A 10245-nucleotide genomic window follows, 5' to 3' on the forward strand; every position below is an offset into this window, starting at 1 on the left:
AAAAGCTCTTCTAAACCATGTTAAGTCTGAGATGTTTATTAGACTTTGTGAATATTTTAGTAGTGGGCTGCTAGAAAATATGCTTCCATCTTTTACTGTTAAAATATAAACTTTCAGGACTTCTCTGGTGGGCCAGGGGTTAAGACTCTGCTTCCACTGTAGGGGTGTGTATTCAGTCCCTGCTTGGGGAACTAAGATCCTGCACATTGTGTGCTGTGCTCAGCTGCTCAGTCATGTCCGATTCTTTGCAACCCAGTGGACTGTAGCCCACCAGGCTCCTCTATCCATGGAATTTTCCAGGCAAGAATACTGGAGTGGGTTGCTATTTCCTTCTCCAGGAGAGCTTCCTGACCCAGGGGTTAAACCTGCATCTTTACCACTGTGACACTTGCTGTGGCAAACTGCGTGGTGCAGTTAAAAAGGAGCTTTCAATCTGGTCAAGTGGAGAATGCTGTGATCGTAGGTGGCGGTAGAATGCAGTTCCTTGAGGTTGTGATAGAGTCAGTAACAGACTTATGAGAAGGGGGATTAGATATATTTTAGTGTTTCTCTATCATTGTGGACCCAACACATAGAAAAGACAGGAAAAAAACTTCAGGATGAAGCAAAACAATAAATAGTTTTAATCCAAGCCAGTGGTATAATCACTTGACTGGAGGTTTATAAGAACCAATCAGGCTTGAAAATTAGATAATGATATGATTTGGATTTAGGGATATGGGCTAATATGGCCATTCCTTGTAAGCTATCTACTGCTATATAACAAATTACCCCCAAATTTAAATTAATAAGAATATAAATGTTTATTATCTTACACAGTGTTTATGGATCAAGAATTTGGGATCAGCTTAGTAGGTTTTGTTTTTCAGTGGAAAGGGCTGCTTAATAGTTGTTCTTGTTTTAATATTTTTCAGGTTTTAAAAATGTTTAAAGTTTTTGATTCCCAGTAGGAAAGTATTATCTGAATGATTGTTTTAATGGCAAACCACTGAAAATTGTTTCAGCTTCATTTGGGACAGAGGGAGAGAGACTATCTTCAGAGCACCATAGCTTTTCCTTCGTCAGCAGGTCAGAAGTACACTGGATTGTTTTACTGTGACATCCATTAGGTGATCTCAGTTGCTTTTCCTTCAGCATGGGCTTTATTTGTCAGAAGGGCCTTAGGCTTGCCCTCCAAATTTGGCCGACGATTTACAGATGAGACTCACAACTTTTGGGCTGCTCTGATATTTCAACATATTGAAGCTCTGGATCACATCCTAGAAGGCCGTCATAACTTCTAAAACCTGCATGTCTATAAGAACCTCTGGATCATTAGTAATTTCATTGAGCCCAAGCATTCCTGCCATTCCAGGCATACCCCATCCCATTCCAGGCATTCTTCCAGGAAAATTAGCAGGTGTTGCCCCGGGAAAGCCACCTGAAAAATAGCTATATTGAGCTCCTGTTTGTCTTCTAATTTCTCCCTCCTTCTGGGGTCTTTTCTGTTTCTCCCAAGCCTTCTTAACCCTTTCCATTTTTTCTTTGAGACTTTGGTCTTCATGGTTTCACTCAGACTTTCTCTGTTGTTCAGCAGTTTTCTGGGCCCTTGGTTGAACTTCTTTCAGCATTACACTAACATTGTAATCTAGTTTACGGTCAAGGGCAGGACCATGGACTGCTTCTACCCAGTGGCCCAGAGGTACATGTGCTTTTCCTGCCCACTTGTAAGGCTGAGCTGAATCAGGATTTATTTCAGTTTCTCTGTCAAAGTTTCAGATGGTAGCATTTGACTTCTGTAATTTGATGAAGACTCTGGCTCTCTTGGCATACAGAGAAGATTCAGCATAACGGCATCTGTAAACAAGTCAATGGCTTTCTGTAGCTCACCATCATTTAGGGCCTCAATGGCAACCACATTTTTATCATTTGCCTGATCCATCATCCCCTGTTATCTCAACATTTTCATCTCCCATTCCTTGGCAGGCATCAGTGTTTGATTCAATCACACTTTACATTTTTATTATAGATGACTTTAGTTCAGACCCTCAGTTGTGTCCAACTCTTTGCGACCCCATGGACTGCAGCACGCCAGGCTTCCCTATCCATCACCAACTCCTGGGGCTTGCTCAAACTCATGTCCATTAAGTCAATGATACCATCAAACCATCTCATCCTCTCTCATCCCCTTCTGTTCCTGCCTTCAGTCTTTCCCAGCATCAGGGTCTTTTCCAATGAGTCAGTTCTTTGCATCAGGTGGCCAAAGTATTGGAGGTTCATCTTCAACATCAGTCCTTCCAATGAATATTCAGGACTGATTTCCTTTAGGATGGACTGGTTGGATCTCCTTGCAGTCTAAGAGACTCTAAAGAGTCTTCTCTAACACCACAGTTCAAAAAGCATCAATTCTTCAGTGCTCAGCTTTCTTTATAGTCCAACTCTCACATTCATATGTGACTACTGGAAAAACCATAGCTTTGACTAGATGGACCTTTGTTGGCAAAGTAATGTCTCTGCTTTTTAATATGCTATCTAGGTTGGTCATAGCTTTTCTTGCAAGGAGCAAGCGTCTTTTAATTTCATGGTTGCAGTCACCATCTGCAGTGATTTCGGAGCCCCAAAGATAAAGTCTGTCACTGTTTCCATTGTTTCTCCCATCTATTTGCTATGAAGTGATGGGACCAGATGCCATGATCTTAGTTTTTTGAATGTTGAGTCTTAAGCCAGCCTTTTCACTCTCCTCTTTCACTTTCATCAAAAGGTTCTTCAGTTCCTCTTCACTTTCTGCCATAAAGGTGGTATCATCTGCGTATTTGAAGTTATTGATATTTCTCCTGGCAATCTTGATTCCAGCTTCTGCTTCATCCAGTCTGGCATTTCGCACGATATGCTCTGCATATAAGTTAAATAAGCAGGGTGACAGTGTATAGCCTTGATGTAATCCTTTCCCAATTCGGAACCAGTCTGTTGTTCCATGTCCAGTTCTAACTTTTGCTTCTTGACCTGCATTCAGATTTCTCATGAGGCAGGTAAGCTAGTCTGGCATTCCCATCTCTTGAAGAATTTTCCACTTTGTTGTGAGCTACAGAGTCAAAGGCTTTGGTGTAATCAATGAAGCAGAAGTTGATGTTTCTCTGGAATTCTCTTGCTTTTTCGATGATCCAGCAGATGTTGGCTAGTTGGTCTCTGGTTTCTCTGCCTTTTCTAAATCCAGCTTGAACATATGGAAGTTCATGGTTCACATACTGTGGAAGTCTGGCTTGGAGAATTTTGAACATTACATTGCTAGTGTGTGAGATGAGTGCAATTGTGTGGTAGTTTGAACATTCTTTAGCATTGCCCTTCTTTGGGATTGGAATGAAAACTGACCTTTTCCAGTCCTGTGGCCACTGCTAAGTTTTCCAAATTTCCTGGCATATTGAGTGCAGCACTTCACAGCATCATCTTTTAAGATTTGAAATAACTCAACTGGAATTCTATCACCTCCATAGCTTTGTTCATAGTGATGCTTCCCAAGGCCCACTTGACTTCGCATTCCAGGATGTCTGGCTCTAGGTGAGTGATCACACCATCGTGGTTATCTGGGTCATGAAGATCATTTTTATATAGTTCTTCTGTGTATTTTTGCCACCTCTTCTTTATCTCTTCTGCTTCTGTTAGGTCCATACCATTTCTGTCCTTTATTGTGCCCATTTTTGCATGAAATATTCCTTGTATCTCTAATTTTCTTGAAGAGATCTCTAGTCTTTCCCATTCTATTGTTTTCCTCTATTTCTCGGCATTGATCACTGAGTAAGGCTTTCTTATCTCTCTCCTTGCTATTCTTTGGAACTCTGCATTTAAATGGGTATATCTTCCCTTTTCTCCTTTGTCTTTAGCTTCTCTTCTTTTCTCAGCTATTTGTAAGGCCTCCTCAGACAACCATTTTGCCTTTCTGCATTTCATTTTTTGGGGATGGCCTTGATCACCGCCTCCTCTACAGTGTTAAAAACCTCTGTCCGTAATTTTTCAGGCACTCTGTCTATTAGATCTAATCCCTTGAATCTATTTGTCACTTTCACTGTATAATTGTTGGGGATTTGATTTAGATCATACCCGAATGGTCTAGTAGTTTTCCCTACTTTCTTCAATTTAAGTCTGAGTTTGGCAATAAGGAGTTCATGATCTGAGCCACAGTCAGCTGCTGGTCTTGTTTTTGCTGACTGTATAGAGCTTCTCCATCTTTGGCTGTGAAGAATATAATCAATCTGATTTATGTTTTGACCATCTGGTGATGTCCATGTGTAGAGTCTTCTCTTGTGTTGTTAGAAGAGGGTGTTACTTACCTCACTTGATATGCACTTCTTTGGTGGCTCAGACCATAAGGGATCTGCCTGCAGTTCAGGAGATGCGGGTTCAGTCCTTGGATTGGAAAGATCCCCTGGAGAAGGGAATGGCTACCCACTCCAGTATTCTTATCTGGAAAATCCTGTGGACAGAGGAGCCTGGCAGGCTGTAGTTGGATACCACAGAGCGACTAGCACTTTCCTTCACTTGAAAGTTTGTCTTTATGTTTTCCTCTGCCTTCTCAGGATCTGGCTTTTCTTCCTTGGTATGTTCTTCTGACTTAGATTTATGAGTAGCAAGTGGTATTTTACCCCCATTACCTTCTACCCACTCCTCAGTAAGTACATTTCTTCAGTGTGCAGGACATTGGAATCTTGCTTACATATTTTTATGACGGTTCAAAGCTCTCACTTTGAGGATTCCTTGGTCCAGCATGGCTGAGGCTGAGACCAGGTTCCACACCAGGACCACACGGTAGGGTGAGACTGCTCAGTTTCGAGTCTGGATATCTCCTAACGTCGCAGTCAATATGTTCGGCAGGACTACAGTTATTTGAAGGCTTCACTGGGGCTAGAGTAGCTGTTTCCCAGATTCATAAACATGGCAATTTAATTCTAGCTGTTGGTAGGAGGACTCAGTTCCTCACCACATAGACCTCTCCCTGGGCTGCATGAGTAGCTGGCTTCCTCCACAATAAACAATCCAGCAGTGTGCAAGGTAGAGGAAGCAATGTCTTTTATGACCTAGCTTCAGAAGTCATTCTCCATTGTTTCCAGAGTATCCTATTGATTACAGGTCAGGCTCATTCAGAGTAGAAGTATCTACACAGGGGAGTGACTAACAGGAGGGATAGCATCATTGGAGGGTGTCAAGTCCCTTTTCTGGTTTTGTAGTTTATGATATATTAAGAGTATAAAGGGACTCTTCTTTGTGGTGTTATATGAGAAAAATTCCCCTAGATATTTATGGCTCCAGACCTTATATGCAATTCAACCAGCTTTAGAATGTCGTCAAAAGAATTTGAGAAGATAAACATTTTTTTAAGCAATAAGCATTTTTTAAAACATTGGGAAAGCTTACAATTAAATATAGAAATGTACTAAAAATGAAACACATGGTATTAGTATTTTTGTGTAAAGGATTCTGTATATTTAGTATTTTAAGTTTTTATAATGTTTAGAAGATCTAATAGAATAATAACATGTTATATGTGTAATGCTTATTTAAAAGGTGTAACTAAGTAATTGATTTGCATTTGTGATTTTAAGTGGAAATGTTTCAAATGTAAATGCAACATTAGACATTTAAAAGAACTTAAAATTAACATATTTATAAGATTAATTTATTAGATATATGTAAATTACTTAAGTACTTGGAAAGTGTTTTTTGGTTTCAGTTGAATTTTTTGGTCATTCAACAGAAGAACTTAATAATATATTTATATATATTAATATTTATAAAGTTATAAATTTTTTAAATAGATTAATTAATGACCAACCATTTAATGTGACCAACTATTAATCAAAAGTCCCTTTAGAAGGGATTGTTTAAATTTAACTATCCATAAAAGTTTATAAATCTATATATGTGTGTGTGTGTGAAGTCGCTCAGTCGCGTCCGACTCTTTGTGACCCCGTGGACTGTAGCCCGTCAGGCTCCTCTGTCCATGGGATTCTCCAGGCAAGAATACTGGAGTGGGTTGCCATTTCCTTCTCTAGGGGATCTTCCCAACCCAGGGATCGAACCCGGGTCTGCTGCATTGCAGGCAGACGCTTTACCCTCTGAGCCACCAGTATAAGCTAACATAAATATCTCCTTGGATTTTGATTTTGTAAAGGCAAGCATTAATTTTTCAAAACCAAAGTAACTTTTGAATACTTTTCTTTGAATGCATTAAAGTTCACCTTGAGTAAATAGATTCACTTGGATGGCAGGTGGGGAAGCAGGGGAAGAGAGATTTTGACTGATGGGTCAACCCTGCCTGGAGAAGCATGGGCCTGACTCGTGCTCTGGCCTGATGACCGAGCTGGTCCACAGATAAGAGCTCTTCTCTGCCTGGGCCCGAGGGTGGGGAGGGGGGCAAGGAGCCAGACCTCTGCCGGTACTGTCTGTTCCCCCTCCCACCTCCTTGAGCTCATGCATGTAATAAGTGCCACACTAGCCTTAATTCCAAGTCACAGCATGATTCTTTCTTTCTCCAAAAAAGCTGAGCACATGGCATACTGGTCTTTATTAACTTGCTCTTTGATTGTCCAGGGGACTTCTAACTGACCTGCAGGACTAATTGTGGCTGTATTAAGCAATGAGTACAGTTAAAAAAAAAAAAAAAAGCACATCAGCAAGTCCTAGACATAAAAGCTGCAAGTTCACCACATTGTCATAATATGACTTATAAAACAAAAATATAGCCAAACATTGATTAGTATGGGTTATAGCACAGAGTCACATTTAGCTTTTGGTTGTAATATTGAAGTTTTAAATTTACTGTAACTGATCTTATGCCTGAACCTCCTACCCAGCTAGGTTGTGGACAGGAGCACTCTTAAATTTTCCATTAGCTGTATTTTTGTGTCTTCCATCAAAGTTCAACTCCCAGTTCATGCTCTTTGCCTGAGACGGCATCTGGATGCCTGAGAAGAGCCTTGGAAGTGCCAAGTGCCAGAGTAATGGCTGCTGTCTGACAGAGGATGGCCTGCTCATCAGAGTGGCACCTGTCCAGTGCCTGGCCCTGCTGGCCTTCCCACCAGTTTTAGCGTCCACTCCTGCTGACTAAGGAATCACCACAACCTCTCAATCCCAAATTCTCCCGGAGGCCTCCTCTTGCCCTCCCCACCACCCTGCTTCCGCCCTCCTCTGCCCTTCAGCAGTGCAGGGTGCTCCTCCCCACTCCTATCCTGCTTTGAGAGTTCGTGGTCTAGTGGCTGAGATTAACACATTTTGTGGAAAAGGTGACATTTAAGCCAGAGTTTGAAAGGTGTGTGCAGTTTCAGCAAGCAAAGATAAAGAATAAAAAAAGACTTCCAGGAAAAAAGAAGCATGAATATCAAAGGACACAAATGGTTCCTTTTTCCTTCCCCCTCCTAGTTGTATTTCTATAAAAATCATCTTCTTGGTACCGTGTGATCACATGGTTTCTGTAAGAATCATCTTCTGACCATATAATATTAGTTGGTGAATGTTGGTGGAATTCTTACTCAACAGGCCAATCAGTTCTTCCTTGGGAATTTTGAACTGAAACTAAGCAAAAAAGTAGTCACTTTCTCTTGGTTAACAGAAGTTAAGTTTTGGAGCTCTCGATGACTATGACCTTGAGAAGAGAAAGAAAAGAGGAAAAGAGAAAGGAAGAGTAAGAAAAAGAAATGGAGGGCATACAGAGGGGAAAAACATCACAGACCGAGAATCCTGGTGACCGTTGTGTCTCAGATTTTGGACATTCCTGTGGTTCAACTGCATTTCTGTTCTTGGGATCCTTGAGATATAGTAATACCTTTTCTGATAAATTTCTTTCCCTTCAGCTAAATTGAGTTTTTTGGATTTTATTGTCGTTGTCTTTTTTTTTTTGGCAATTCTCCTAATGAATTGTGTTAGTTTCCTATTGCTGCTATAATGAATTATCAAAACCTGGTGGCTTAAAACAACAGTGTGTTCTCTCACAGTTCTGGGAGATACAAGTCCGCAACCAAGGTGTCCGCAGCGACATGCTCCTACTGAAGAGTCTAGAAAAGATTACTTCCTTGACTCTTTCTAGCTTCTGGTGGTTGCTGGCAAGCCTTGGCATTCCCTGGCTCGTAGCTGCATCACTCTCATTTCTGCCTCCATCTTCACGTGGCCGTCTTCCTTCTGTATGTCTCTCTGTGTCTTCATGTGTCCTTCACATTAGGACACCAGTCGTTTTATTTAGAGCCCCAACTATCCAGCAAGATCTCATCTAAACTAATTACATCCACAAAGGCCACACTCTGAGGGTCCAGGTGGACATGAATTTGAGGGGATACTATTCAACTAAGTATACCATTCAACACGCAAAGACACTGGGGCTACAAGTTCAGGTCCTGTTTCGAGCCAGGTGCTTGAGGAGGTGGAGTGCTCTGCTGAGGATGCTGAGGTTTGCCCTCTACCCACAGAGGAGGCACAGAGTGCTGTATGCAGGAGAGTATCATGGTCAGAGTTTCATGGAGGATTGCTCTGGTCACAGTGTGCTAAATAAACTGGGGCCGGCAGGGCTAAGGAGGAAGGAACACCAGTTTTACTATTGGATAATTCAAGTGATAGGAAATACCATCTTGAGTCAGGATAGATGGTATGGGAAGAGGAGGAAGGAACAGGTGGGAGACATATTGCAAATTCAAAGTTAACCAGTTGTTGTTCAGTCGCTCAGTCATGTCCAGCTCTGCAACTCCACGGACTGCAGCACACCAGGCTTCCCTGTCCTTCACAATCTCCTGGAGCTTGCTCAAACTCATGTCCATTGAAATAATGATGTCATCCAACCATCTCATCCTCTGTTGCCCCCTTTTCTTCCTGCCCTCAATCTACCAACATCAGGGTCTTTTCCAATGAGTCGGCTCTTTGCATCAGGTGGCCAAAGGATTGGAGCTTCACCATCAGTCCTTCCAATGAATAGTCAGGACTAATTTCCTTTAGGATTGACTAGTTGGATCTCCTTGCTGTCCAAAGGACTCTCAAGAGCCCTCTGTAGCACCACAGCTCAAAATCGTCAATTCTTCAGCACTCAGCCTTCTTTATGGTCCAACTCTTACATCCATACTTGACTACTGGAAAAGTCATAGCTTTGACTATACGGACCTTTGTCAGCAAAGTAATGTCTCTGCTTTTTAATACGCCATCTAGGTTTGTCACAGTTTTTCTTCCAAGGAGCAAGCGTCTTTAAATTTTATGGCTGCAGTCACTGTTTGGAGTGATTTTGGAGCCCAAGAAAATAACTTGAAGTTAACCAGACTTGGCAGTTAATATGTTGTGGGTGGGAGGAAGCGAGCAAAGCAAGCGAAGCATCTAGGTGACTGTACAATATGGGTGGTCCCTGCACATGGCTGAGTGGTTGCCAAGTGAGAGATGGTATTACCCGGAGGTCTGGGATTAAAGGGAAATGCAAGGCTTGAGGATCCCACAGGGTAGACCCCAGAGACTTGATGAGTGGTCAGGGAGTTGGAAGTAGGCTTTTTCAGTTGGGATTACTTCCATGAAAAGCATCCCATGTTTGTATAAGAGGATTCCGTGGCATAGTCCTTACCTGCTTTTGCTTTTGTGTTTTCAAGTACTCTTTACCTACATCAGGGTCTTTGTCTGGACAGTGTATTTTTTAATTTTAATACATGTTGCCAGGTTACTTTCCTAAAAGGCTGTAACAATTCACTTTTCTACTGGCATTGTATGAGAGTCCCCTTTCCTCCTTATTCCCACGATTGGTAGGTATTCACTCTTTAATTTTTGCCATCTGAAATTATGACTTCTTTTAATGGCTGCAAAACATTCCACCCTATCAACATACCATAAAATGCTTAAATATTTTCCTATTTTTGGACATTACATTGTTTCCCTTCTTTGCTATAATAAAATTAATAACCCAGAAATGGGCATTTTTACATAAATCTCTGTCTATCCAATGATACTTACAACGGCTGTTATAATTTGAAAGAATATAACATAAATATAGTTTCCCCAGGCTCTTGCGTTGTTGTTTTTCTGCCTGTGTGCTTTTCTTTCATTTCACTGCTAATATTTTAGGTGGACAGAGGAGGGTATAAGAAAGGGAAAGGGTTAAAACAAATAGATTTGCCCAGTCACTGAGCCATCACCAGGGACTCAGCAGCCTCCCCGTCGAGCCCCCTGGCTTCCCCGCGCTCTGCCCCCCACCTGCCCACCTTCTCCCGCCTCTGCCTTCTGCTGGCCCTTTCCACCGAGGAAAAGGAATCGTATCAT

The 10245-nt window shown here is 41.7% G+C and overlaps 1 pseudogene; it reads right to left on the minus strand.

Moving 5' to 3' along the window:
• Positions 1–1160: 1160 nt before the first annotated feature.
• Positions 1161–4691, minus strand: LOC113907613 (annotated as a pseudogene).
• Positions 4692–10245: the final 5554 nt, after the last annotated feature.

Source organism: Bos indicus x Bos taurus, chromosome 17 (genome assembly GCF_003369695.1).
Source record: "Bos indicus x Bos taurus breed Angus x Brahman F1 hybrid chromosome 17, Bos_hybrid_MaternalHap_v2.0, whole genome shotgun sequence".
Lineage (NCBI taxonomy): Eukaryota > Metazoa > Chordata > Mammalia > Artiodactyla > Bovidae > Bos > Bos indicus x Bos taurus.